This window comes from Mizuhopecten yessoensis, unplaced genomic scaffold, assembly GCF_002113885.1.
Source record: "Mizuhopecten yessoensis strain PY_sf001 unplaced genomic scaffold, ASM211388v2 scaffold9977, whole genome shotgun sequence".
NCBI lineage: Eukaryota > Metazoa > Mollusca > Bivalvia > Pectinida > Pectinidae > Mizuhopecten > Mizuhopecten yessoensis.
The window spans coordinates 29,289-43,382 of NW_018408317.1; positions in this window are offsets into that span (position 1 = coordinate 29,289).

A 14,094-nucleotide genomic window follows, 5' to 3' on the forward strand; every position below is an offset into this window, starting at 1 on the left:
AAACTTGCCAATTAAAGTCGTTAAAATGAATGACATTTTCGAGTTAAATGGTTACCATACAAAAAAAAAACACGCTTTAAAGTCTATAGAATAATGTCATTTGACATCTAACTTGAGAGTGGTAATATTTAACTTGGTAATTGTAAGGTTACATGACCACCAAGGTTTTGTTCATAAAAAAGACTGGATCGACCTACAAGATCACATAAATTATGTGCCAAATGTGTTATAATCTTTTAACAACACGAGTTAATGACTCATATAGCTTTTATTAACAGCATGTTTAAATAGAGAAATAAATGGCAATCAATTATTTTCGAATAAATGACACTTGACCACTTTGTTTAAGTCACATCGATTGATAAAGGAAATATCTTAAACAATATCAAAGACATATGTATAACGATCGCATTCTATAAACTAGTGTCTTTGTTTGATTTAAAGCATATACAAATATAAAATTTCCCTGATAACAAGTTTAGATGTTAACGTAATATGTGTCGTACAATGTATGGAAGGCATACAAAAATCACCCCTCCACCTCTTCATCCTAACCTTAGTCTTCTCCTAGCTCTAACTCTCTCACCTATCCTCACCTCTTCTCCCTAAACCTACTTAGTGTCCTCCCGTCTCTTACCCTCTCACATTACTTCATCTCTTCTCCCTTTACCCACGAAGTTTTCCCTGCCTCCTACTATTTCACCTATCCTCACCTCTTCTTCCTACAATCACGTAGTCTCCCCCCGTCTCTTACCCTCGCACATATCCTCACCTCTCCCCCCTACACCCACATAGTCTCCTACCGTCTCTTTCCCTCTCACCTATCCTCACCTCTTTACCTTCACCCTCGTAGTCTCCTACCGTCTCTTACACTCTCACATATCCTAACCTCTTCTCCCTTCACCAACGTAGTCTCCTACCGTCTCTTACACTCTCACCTTACCTCACCTTTTCTCCCTTCAGCCACGTAGTCTCCTACCGTCTCTTTCCCTCTCACCCTACCTCATATCTTCTCCTTTCACTCACGTAGTCTCTAACCATCTATTACCCTCTCACATTACCTCACCTCTCCTCCCTTCACCCACGTAGTCTCCCCTCTTCTCTTACCCTCTCACATTACCTCACCTCTTCTCCCTACAATCACGTAGTCTCTTCCTGTCTATTACCCTCTCACCTTACCTTACCTCTTCTCCCTTCACCCACGTATAGCCTCTTCCCGTCTTTTACATTCTTAGCTATCCTCACCCCTTCTCCCTACACGCACGTAGTCTCCCCCCGTCTCTTACCCTCTCACATTACCTCACATCTCCTTCTTTCACCCGCGAAGTCTCCGCCTGTCTCTTACCCTTTCAACTTGTCTCACCTCTTCTCCCTACAATCACATAGTTTCCTCTCGTCTTTCATTCTTTCACCTTAACCCACCTCTTCCCCCTTTACCCACGTAATCTCCGCCTTTCTATTACCCTCTCACCTTAACTCACCTCTTCTCCCTACAACCATGTAGTCTCCGCCAGTCTATTACTCTCTCATCTTACCACACCTCTGCTTCCCTTCACCCACGTAGTCTCCTCCCGTCTCTTACCCTCTCACAGTACCGCACCTATTCCCCCTTTACCCACGTAGTCTCCGCCTATCTCTTACTACTCACCTTTCCTCTCCAGTATTCCCTACTCCAGTCTCTTACCCTCTCACCCTACCTCACCTCTCCTCCCTACCTCAACGTAGTCTCCGCCTGTCTCTTACCCTCTAACATTTCCTCTCCAGTATTCCCTACTCCTGTCTCTTTCCCTCTCACCATACCCTACCTCTTCTCCCTACACCCACATAGCCTCCTCCCGTCTCTTACACTCTCACCCTAATTCACCTCTTCTCCCTTCACCCAAGTAGTCTCCGCCTGTCTCTAACCCTCTCACCATTCCTCCCCAATATTCCCTACACCCACTTAGTCTCTTTCCGTCTCTTACCCTCTCACCATAACTCACCTCTTCTCCCTTCACCCACGTAGTCTCCCCCCTCCCATCTCTTATCCTCTCTCCTGTCTCTTACCATTACACCTATCCCCATCTCTTCTCCCTACACCCACGTAGTCTCCTCCCGTCTCTTACACTCTCACCCTACCTCACCTCTTCTCCCTACACCCACGTAGTATCCTCCCGTCTCTTACCCTCTCACCTATACTCTCCTCTTCCCCCTTTACCCACGTAGTCTCCTCCTGTCTCTTACCCCCGCACCTTTCCTCACCTCTTCTCCCTACACCCACGTAGTCTCCCCCTGTCTCTTACCTCTCACCTATACACACTTCTCCTCCCTTTACCCACGTAGTCTCCTCCTGTCTCTTACCCTCTCACCTTTCCTCACCTGTTATCCCTACACCGACGTAGTCTCCTCCCGTCTCCTCCCGTCTCTTACCCTCTCACCTTTCCTCAGCTCTTCTTCCTACACCCACATAGCCTCCTCCGGTCTCTTACCCTCTCACCCTATCCTACCTCTTCTCCCTTCATCCACGTAGTCTCCCCCGTCTCTTACCCTCGCCCCTAACCTCACCTCTTCTCCCTTCACCCACGTAGTCTCCGCCTGTCTCTTACCCTCTCACCTTTCCTCCCCTATATTCCCTACTCCTGTCTCTAACCCTCTCACTCTACCCTACCTCTTCTCCCTACACCCACGTAGCCTCCTCCCGTCTCTTACACTCTCATCCTAACTCACCTCTTCTCCCTTCACCCAAGTAGTCTCCGCCTGTCTCTAACCCTCTCACCTTTCCTCCCCAATATTCCCTACACCCACTTAGTCTCTTTCCGTCTCTTACCCTCTCACCTATACTCACTTCACCTCCCTTTACCCACGTAGTCTCCTCCTGTCTCTTATCCTCTCACCTTTCCTCACCTCTTCTCCCTACACCCACGTAGTATCCTCCCGTCTCTTACACTCTCACCTATACTCACCTCTCCTCCCTTTACCCACGTAGTCTCCTCCTGTCTCTTACCCTCTCACCTTTCCTCACTTCTTCTACCTACACCCACTTAGTCTCTTTCCGTCTCTTACCCTCTCACCCTACCTCACCTCTTCTCCCTACACCTACTTAGTGTCCTTTCGTCTCTTACCCTCTCACCATAACTCACCTCTTCTCCCTTCACCCACGTAGTCTCCTCCCGTCTCTTACACTCTCACCCTTCCTCACCTCTTCTCCCTTCACCCACGTAGTCTCCCCCCCCCCCCATCTCTTACCCTCTCACATTACTTCCCCTCTTCTCCCTTTACCCACGTAGTCTCCTCCTGTCTCTTACCATTACACCTATCCCCACCTCTTCTCCCTACACCCACGTAGTCTCCTCCCGTCTCTCACACTCTCACCCTTACTCACCTCTTCTCCCTTCACCCACGTAGTCTCCTCCTGTCTCTTACCCCTACACCTATCCCCACCTCTTCTCCCTACACCCACGTAGTCTCCTCCCGTCTTTTACACTCTCACCCTTACTCACCTCTTCTCCCTTCACCCACGTAGTCTCCCCCTATCTCTTACCTCTCACCTATACTCACTACTCCTCCCTTTACCCATGTAATCTCCTCACGTCTATTACCCTCTCACCTTTCCTCACCTCTTATCCCTACACCCACGTAGTCTCCCCCTGTCTCTTACCCTCTCACCTATACTCACCTCTCCTCTCTTTACCCACGTAGTCTCCTCCTGTCTATTACCCTCTCACCTATACCCACTTCTCCTCCCTTTACCCACGTAATCTCATCACGTCTCTTACACTCTAACCTTTCCTCACCTCTTCTCTCTACACCCACGTAGTATCCTCCCGTCTCTTACCCTCTCTCCTATACTCACCTCTTATCCCTACACCGACGTAGTCCCCTCCCGTCTCTTACCTTCTCACCTTTCCTCAGCTCTTCTTCCTACACCCACGTAGCCTCCTCCGGTCTCTTACCCTCTCACCCTATCCTTACCTCTTCTCCCTTTATCCACGTAGTCCTCTCCTGTCTCTTACCCTCTCACCTTACCTCTCCATTATTCCCTACTCCTGTCTCTTACCCTTTCACCCTACCTCACCTCTTTTCCCTTCACCCACGTAGTCTCCGCCTGTCTCTTACCCTCTCACCTTTCCTCCCCAATATTCCCTACACCCACTTAGTCTCCTCCCGTCTCTTACCCTCTCACTTTTCCTCACCTCTTCTCCCTGCACCCACGTAATCTCCTACCGTGTCTTTCCCTCTCACCTTACCTCACCTCTTCCCCCTTCACTTATGTAGTCTCTTACCGTCTATTACCCTCTCACATTATTTCACCTCTTCTTCCGACACCCACGTAGTCACCCCCTGTCTCTAACCCTCTCACCTATCTCTACCTCTTTTCCCTACACCCACGTAGTCTCCACCCATCTCTTATCCTCTCACATTACCTCACCTCTTCTCCCTACAATCACGTATAGCCTCCTCTCGTCTCTTACATTCTTACCTATCCTTACCTCTCCCTTCACCCTCGTAGTCTCGTCTCGTCTCTTACCATCTCACCCTCCCTCAACTCTTCTCCCTTCCCCCACTTAGTCTCCTCCCGTCTCTTACCATCTCTCCCTACTTCCCCTCTCCCCCATGCACACACGTAGTCTCCGCCTGTCTTTTTCCCTCTCTCCTTTCCTCTCCAGTATTCCCTACTCCTGTCTCTTACCCTTTCACCCTACCTCACCTCTTCTCCCTACACCCACGTAGCCTCCTCCCGTCTCTTACCCTCTCACCCTACCCCACCTCTTCTCCCTTCATCCACGTAGTCTCCTCCTGTCTTTTACCCTCTCACCTTACCTCACCTCTTCTCCCTACACCCACGAAGTCTCCTTCCGTCTCTTACCCTCTCACCCTACCCCACCTCTTCTCCCTTCATCCACGTAGTCTCCTCCTGTCTTTTACACTCTAACCCTACCTCACCTCTTCTCCCTTCACCGACTTAGTCTCCTCCTGTCTCTTCCCCTCTCACCTTTCCTCCCCAATATTCCTACACCCACTTAGTCTCCTTTCGTCTCTTACCCTCTCACCTATCCTCACCTCTTCTCCCTTCACCTACGTAGTCTCCTCCTGTCTCTTCCCCTCTCACCTTTCCTCCCCAATATTCCTACACCCACTTAGTCTCCTTTCGTCTCTTACCCTCTTACCTATCCTCACCTCTTCTCCCTACACCCACGTAGTCTCCCCCGTCTCTTATCCTCTCACCTCTTTTCCCTATACCTGCTTAGTCTCCTCCCGTCTCTTACCCTCTCACCTTCCCTCACCTCTTCTCACTACAATCACATAGTTCCCTCTCGTCTCTCATTCTCTCACCTTTACCCACCTCTTCCCCCTTTACCCACGTAGTCTCCGCCTGTCTATTACCCTCTCACCTTTCCTCACCTCTTCTCCCTACACCTACGAAGTCTCCTCCCGTCTCTTAATCTCTCACCTATCCTCACCTCTTTCCCCTAGTTACAATAATATTTAGGTAAGTTATCGAGTGATAACTAGATATGGGGGAAAACCCAGATGAACAACCTGCTTCCACTATGGATCTTAACCGGTTTTGTTGTTGTTGAAACATTGAATCGAAAGTAGCAAACGGATTAGGCATATTATATCATTACAAAGGCCCTCTTCATAGTACATTTACAAGATTTATAAATTGCATATTATAAATCACAAGGAATGTTTTCTCCGTTGAACGAAAACTTACATATTATGTCAGAACGAATTAAAAGGATATAACGATAAGATGAAACTTAAGAAATGAAAAAGTGTAATGTGATGCCATTTTACCTTCACCTTTCATCGGATTTGATGTAACTTTGCTTACTTCCAAACAAAAAAGGATTTTGGTTTTTGCCGGCAGATTCACATTACCAAGGAGTAATATATAGCAACATTAAATTTTAACTCGTCGATAGATATTTAAACTTTATTTATTTTACAACAAGTCCGAAACAAGTTATTTCAATTTATATTAATAATATTTGAAGAATTAGATAAACCATTTACAGAAGATGAGGTACATATCGCAATTAGAAATTTAAAAAGAGATAAAAGTTGTAGTGAAGATTTAATCTTAAATGAACTTTTCGTAGATTGACGAAGCTTTTCAGACGAATATTTGAATCGGGTCTTTTTTCCGGAAGTGTGGTCACGTGGCTGCATTGTCCCAGTACACAAAAAAGGTGATATTAATGATGTTGGTAATTATAGAGGAATTACTCTTTGTCAGTTGTATGGGCAAACTTTTCACTTCAGTTTTAAACAGAAGACTTCAATTATTACTGTGCCCAGTTTGGTTTTAAAGTTGGTCACTCAACTGTAGATGCTATATTCGTACTTCAGTCATTAATTAATAGATCTCTAAGTAAAAGGAAAAGGTTGTATTGTTGCTTTGTAGATTACAAAAAAGGCTTTTGACCTTATTGATAGAGGGAAATTGTGGTGTAAACTCATTAAACATGGAGTTCAAGGTAAATTGTTAAAGATTATACAATCTCTGTATGAAAATGTTAAATCCTGTGTTAAATACAACTGTCGTATTTCAGAATATTTTTCGAGCAGAATCGGTCTCTTCCAAGGAGAAGTTCTCTCACCAATTTCATACAGTTTATTTGTCTTATTTGTTGTTTATTTTATGACTGTGAAATGAATTTTATCAGAGAAAATTGTCAACCAGTTGAAATTGATATGATATCCTTATTTTTACTTATGTACGCAGACGACACAGTTCTTATTGCAGAAACACTGCATGCTCTACAATCTATGTTAGATGCTTCATGTTTGTTTAATAATGAATGGAAGCTTATTCTTAATACAGATAAAACAAAAAAAAACGTCGTTTTCAGGAATGGTGGTATTGTAAAACAGGACGAAAGATGGTTTTATGAAATAGCGAAGTAGAAGTTGTTAACGAATTCAAATATCTAGGTATGCTTTTTAATTTTAACGGAAAATTCAATAAAACTCAGCAACATGCAGCAGAAAAGGGAAGGAAAGCCTATTTTGCATTATCAAGCAAATTAAAGAACCATATATTTAATACTGAAACATTATGTTCTGTATTCGACACTTATGTATTGGGGTATGCAAGTGAAATATGGGGGTTTTCACAGAGCTTTAGAAATTGAAAAAGTTCATACATATTTCTGTAAAAAAAACACTAGGTATGGCTAAAAATACATGTAATGACCTTGTATATTACGAATTAGGTAGACTTCCAATGTATTTAGTTAGGAAAATGAAAATATTAAAATACTTGGTTAAAGTGAAAGAAACAGACAATTGTATTTTGAAAGCATGTTATGAACAGAAAATATTAGATAATGATGATTGGATTATAAATATACAATCAGAATTGAATAAGTTAGGCTTAGGGTATTTATGCAATAACTGCTATGAAAGTAAGATTGTGTACAAGTTAATAGAGCACAAATTTTATGATATACATGAAATTTTGTCTAAAATACAGAATTCCCCAAAAGGAACATTGAATCAGCATTTAGTAGATAATTTTGGTCTGCAATACTACCTGAAAAAACCTATTGATCAGTTGTATAAGAACAGTATTTCATGTATTCGCTTAAGCTCTCACAAGCTCAATATTGAAAGTGGAAGATACAATAATTTAGCTGGGTTAAATAGAGTTTGTACATTATGTGATACTCGTGATATTGAGGATGAGTTTCACTTCATCCTTAAGTGTCCTCCTATTTATGCAGATTTACGGGTGAGATACCTGAAGCCATATTATTTTAGTCGTCCCAGTGTATTTAAACTTGTTCAATTGCTCAGTGCTAATAATGTAAAGATTTGTGTAATCTTGGTAAACATATAAGATTTGCTTTTAAGAAGCGCTCTCAGTCATTATAGTATTATCACACTCTTGTGTGTGTGTGTGTGTGTGTGTGTGTATGTGATACAATTATATACAATTATCACTCTCCTGTACATCATTACTCATTTTAACCTGGTAATATGTATTAATATTTTGTTTTGTATCTTATAAGTCGTAAAATTAAAGAATAAACTAATTGAATTGAACAACTCCTGCTAGCCCGGATGTTAGCGTGCTGAGGTCTTCATGTGGGACCACGTGTTGGGCAGGTGACCCCATACCGTTGCACGTTCGCTTTGGGATTCGAACCCCGGCCGCATTGGTGAAAGGCGAGTGCGTTATCAACTGCGCCACCCGACTACCTACCATTCGGTAGATGAAAGTAGATTTCAACTTTGAATATTAAATGTAGCGAGGATATATGAAAAAAATGATAGTCATTCTCATAAGGACTTCCACTAATATATTGAGAATTATAAACAAGGTTTACTAAAAAACATTTTAACCACATTTATACCTCAACTTCGAAGTTTACTTTCTCCAAAGCTTTAGCACAGAAAAAGGGGATTTGTTTAATCAAATTATTAAAAGAAGAAAATGAAATTAATATCGTGTATCTGAGCCTGAAGATCTTGTAGCAGAGTCTTACTCGGTGGTCGGGTGGCGCAGTGGATAGCGCACTCCAATTTCACCAAGACGGTCAGAGTTTGATATGTCATTGGCCCGACCACGTGGGATTTCCCTTGGCATTACTCGCTTTTTCAATCCTGGTCTGAACAAGAGTGATTAATACATGGTAGGAAAACGTATTCATAATTATTGCAAAATAAATAGTTTTTATTATTCTATTTTTTGTAAAATGTCAATAAAGTAAATTTAAATACACACACCTGATTATATTACTTGCACGTCTCAGAGAGTATAACTATTCAAAATCCTTTTAGTAACATGAAATTCTAAGCAATTTATGTATTTATTACATGATTAACTGCTCATTAAGTTGTAAAAAAGGACAAGGAAGTTATTTTTGCTGAGCGAAAATAATAATTAAATTTCGTGATTTTTAAAAACTGAAATATTGTATAATCTTCGCTTTGCCTATACGTATATTCCTGTCAGTGTCATTTACATAGTTTGGATACCACGAATAAAGTGTGACTCATATTATTATACATGTACTTTGTATCAATGCAAATCTGTCATTAATTCCCACTCATGTAGCTGTATAGTCGCCACGCCCACAGGAAACTGTGGAATTTACTCTCAATTACCCTACAAACCTACGAACTTGATTTAGTAAAAATATTTGTTAATTAAACTTTTGAGTCTATTTCAATATTTGAATAAACCTCGTTAAATAAATTACGACTGTTTTTAATTTTCAGTAGTATATTGATGAACCTTAATGGGAATTTCAATAGAATGAACGAAAACCTATTACACAAACATTGTAATTCTTAACAGCTTTCCCCGTTTCCAGTCAAATCGTCAAATCTAATACTTTAAATATTTTCTTTTGAATATCGGTTTCTCCTTACGAAAGTTGACAAGGGTCTTTCCCCGAGGCCCCTGCGTACCCTACACGCACTGTTCCTTCCGAAATCGAACGTAAACACATTGTGTAATTTTTTCGCACGGGGAGAAAATTGATATTTACCTACCCTAAGCTGAAAGGTACTTGTCTGTCGTAAGATCTTAATACCCACTTGTTTGCTGCAAATGGTCATTAAGTGACCAATTCAAATTTACTGCTGTGGTCAAGCTAGGTCCAGCTGACCGGTTAGTGGACAATGACTAAGATGTTATCGTAAAAACCTTGGTGTTGCGTTATCAGACCCATTTATCAGAGGTCGTCCCGTCCCTGTTGTCGCCCGGGACGGGACACCAGTCAACTATCTCAAAAAGACATTTACACATGAGATGACGACGATTTAGAAATGTTCTCTATAATTTTGTGATTCTGGAGGGAGCGGTTTTATGTCATTTGTCCATTTCACATTCCTCGTCATCATTTACTTACATCAAACGCACCGGTTATCGTCCATTAATGATGTGAGAACGTAAAACCATAGTGTACTATGTGTGTAAAATGGCTGTGCTATTATCAAGTGGCACATTCGGAAATTAATAAAAATAGATAAGTGTCGTGATATGTTTAACACGGTTAGATTTACATGTCGTTAGTATCGTTCTAACACCGACATAGCGCCATCGGTATTGTACAGTAGAAATAGCTATTACAGGTAATGACAAGGGAGGGAACATTCAGACAAATCAATGAAAATATATTTGAGTCGATGTTAAACTAAAAATAAATTAATTCTCAACAAACCAACATCAGACGCTGATGCACTCGCAGCAGTATAGAATAAAGATATATATTTCAAAATTGAAACTAACAAATCGGGAAAAGGGAAAAAAAAGAATCATCATTAATTTACCCTTTTTCGTATTAATTTTGTTTACCTATATATTTCTGATACCATTAGATAAATAATGGACACATCGAAATTCGTTTTATGAAACGAATTAAATAGTATTAATAATCAAATCAATTATTAAAAAAAATAAAATCTCATACATAACTGTTTTAATTTCCAACAAGCACCCCTCGGTTTATAACTTCTGTTTCATTATTTTTTGCCTTTATAAAACATTCTCTAACTCATGAAAACTTTTATATTTGATAAAGAGCAATTTGCAACTTTTTTTTTTTTTTTTTTATTGTTGCAAAAAACAGCAGTTCGACAGCAGCATTATACAAATTAAATCAATCATATCCTGACTATTTCCTCTAATATCTAATTCTCAAGAACAAACAAATGATTTATTTTATTGCATTTTTGCCAGTGAAATATGGATTCTATCAATTTGATAAAACTGATATCTTTCACACTGTGACAAATATCAAAAGGGAAATTTTCACAGTGTGAAAATATCACTTTTTAGTATTGACCAAACATAACGGTATCTTCTATTCGCTGCATTCAAAGGCAACGATATTTTGATTCATATGAAGCGACGGTAGAATAAGTGGTTGTTATGATAAATGTTTGGTACACAGACTTAAGTATTTACATATATATACCAGTAATGACATTTTTATAAGCAATCATACCAGAAAATAGCAGAAAACGTCGAAATCGCGTTGAGAATGCCATTTAAAATGGCGCGCATCCTTGTTGTCAAACGTGACGACATTAGAATATGGCGCTAATAATTACGCTTCTGATTCCCGCCCTTTTTAAATGCATTACATTTTTCATGTTTTATGCTTTAAAAATGTAATGAAATGAATAGAAAATTCAATGGTGTCTTCAGTAATTACAAATATATTTCACTCGTGTGGCTAATATTTTGATATTTTTGTTAATTATTACTGAAGACACCATTAAATATCCTCTATTTCTTTTTTTTCTCTCTCAAAAGGGATGGAATGTAACTGGAAAAATGAGGGTTCATATAACCAGTTACAAACAATTATCAAAGAAAATAAAATGTAGAAAGGAAAGGAAAAGATTTTGTAAGGAACCCAGCAGCTCATTTATACCCCACCCCGTAAGTAGAGGACGGATACAAACCCTGTTGGTTAAGACTGTATTTTGTGCATCGTAACAAAGACATGAAGGTATGATTTTGTCAAACCTATCCATTAACGTCTCATATAAGATGCGCCATATGATCATGCAATGGAACACAGCAGGTCAATGGTGCCCTTTCCCAAACCCCTAACAACGAACCCCCGAGGAATCGGAGTCTGTGACACAACTTACAAGTACAGTTGTCTCAATCATAAACTGGCATTAAAAAGACAGCCTTGGATTAAATAACAAACATTAACCGATACCGATATTTTATTTTTGTCGACGTTTTGGAATTTAACTTTGAAAAGGCAAAACTCTGACAGTATTAGTATAACAAAAAAAAAAATGAAGCTCCATGTAGCTAGGTACTGCTGTTCAGTATATGGCCATATCTGTAGTTCCGCATGAGTGTCGTTATGATATGATGATGATGATGATGATAATGACGATGATGATGACGATGATGATGATGACGATGATGATGATGACGATGCTGATGACACGATACCTGAGTGTAAAGATGATGTTGTCATTTTATTGTTATGATGACTTTTATGATGTTCAGTTTAAATAATGGTGAAAATGACGAGGACTTGAAAAATACAAAACAAAAAACAAAAAAAACCCACACAAAACAAATGCTTTAGTAGTATAGATGTGAAAAACAACAAGCATTAAAGTTCACTTTAGTTCTATAATAGTTACAATGGCTAACTTGGTTTCCTTGACACAAAAAAAAAGAAAGAAAGAGAATTTAGTCACATCGACTTGCGATCATAACAAGCAATTAATAAGAAGGGATTGTTTTTTCGATGCTGCAATTTCTGGTAGCTTTGAAAGACCGCCAAAATAGCATTGCGGCTTACATGAACATAATACCGTACTCACAATATCACAATTATTACTTATGGTATTCAACGGCAAAATGGCGAATGTAATCTCATAAAAATGAATTCAACTTCTCATGGGGCCTGTTCGTTTATGCGGAACAACCGGTTCGTCTGTTTTTTAAATGTAACTTTTTTGATAAAAAGTGTATGCAGGCCTTGCAAGGCTATGTCAAGGCTCGCCTGAAAACATGATCAGATTACTAGGTCCGACCTTATTTCATAAACGAACAACTCTGGTCCAACCGGTTCAACCGTTCAGACCGCGATAAACGAAAACGGCCATATTTATTTTTGTCTATCAGTCAATTTGGTCCAATTTGATAAACAAAAATCAATCTTGTTTACCAATAAACTTTATAATGATGAGGACGACATCAACATAATATATAGGTATAAATCAATGGCGTTCTTTTCCTTTTATAAAGGGACAATTATGTTTTCACTCCAGAGTTCTATCTCGTGTTAAGTAAACATTTTGATAAATAGGAAACGGTGATATTGAAAATGATCTCTTGATTTTTGTTCTAGTTTTGTTTTTAAATATTATGATTCAGAAGTTAAATGTATTTTGTGATTTTGAGACATTTGACCACCTAAACATTTAACGAAAACTATTTTACAGTATTTACAAACCAAAATTAGAGTGAGTGCAAGCAGAAATACGCCTTTTAAAATCAACACGCATTATATACAATTTTTCTTGGCTTAATTCGAAAATTTTGAAGATATAATGATGATTTTAAAATATTGCAAAACCTTGGTATTTCAATGGCGCAAATTCATTGAAACTGTGGCTTGTATCACAGAAAATGGAGTCCAAAGTTTCAAAATGGTCTAATAAAGCAGAAACAGCCGCTATGCCCATTGACAACCGATCAAGGACGAGCACGTGAGCAAACATATTATACGATACCATCTTCTTTGTTAAAATGAAATCTTCTCATTGACAGCAAACGGATAACAAATTATGGTCAATATTTCTTTTCAGATTATTTATTGTCCGTCGACGAGGTCCAAACAAGAGTTTCATTTGTGCAATGCGCTGGCCATATGTCCAGCGACGTTATTCGGCTTAGAAGCTAGCCAAATTACAAGTTGCGAGGTCCAGCGCGCTCCGGCCAATCTTCCCTCTGGCCATTTTGCGGCGTAGAAGCCAAGCCCTAATGATACGTTTTATGTTCGCAGCTACGGCTTCCATTGTTGACCATCACGCATGACTGCAGCGCCTTAACGAAGGTAATCATTACTTGTATTGTCATTGGTCAATTAATCATATAACAAAGTCGCCGATTGGTTAATTCTGTAATTAGTATCAGTTTTCATTGGTCGAATTTCTCAAGCGTGATGAAAGGCGAAATAGATAATTTTCCGAATACATCATTTTAAAGGCGTTTATTATCGAACCATTTTAGCGGTCTTTGCCTCAGGTAACGATGGCAGATAAGCTTCAGAAAGAGATCGGTACTTGTATAAATAGGGCAGTATTACAAGGTGGTATCGAGACTTATCTCGTTTAAAATCAAACCAAAAATGCTCAAGTAATTACGGTAGACACGTCAAAGGCCCCACTACTCACTTAACTTCACTTGACTCCTTCTCACGAAAGAATGGTCGTAACTATTTAAATTTAAGATGACCAATTTGAATGACCAATGGACACGCTCCTGTATCACATCAGCTCATACTACTACCAAGTCAGTTTGTATTGCAATAAGTGACCCATATCTTTGGATAAATAAATAAAGTGACCATTCGTTAGTCAAATAAGCTATTTCCAATTTTGCATCCAGAC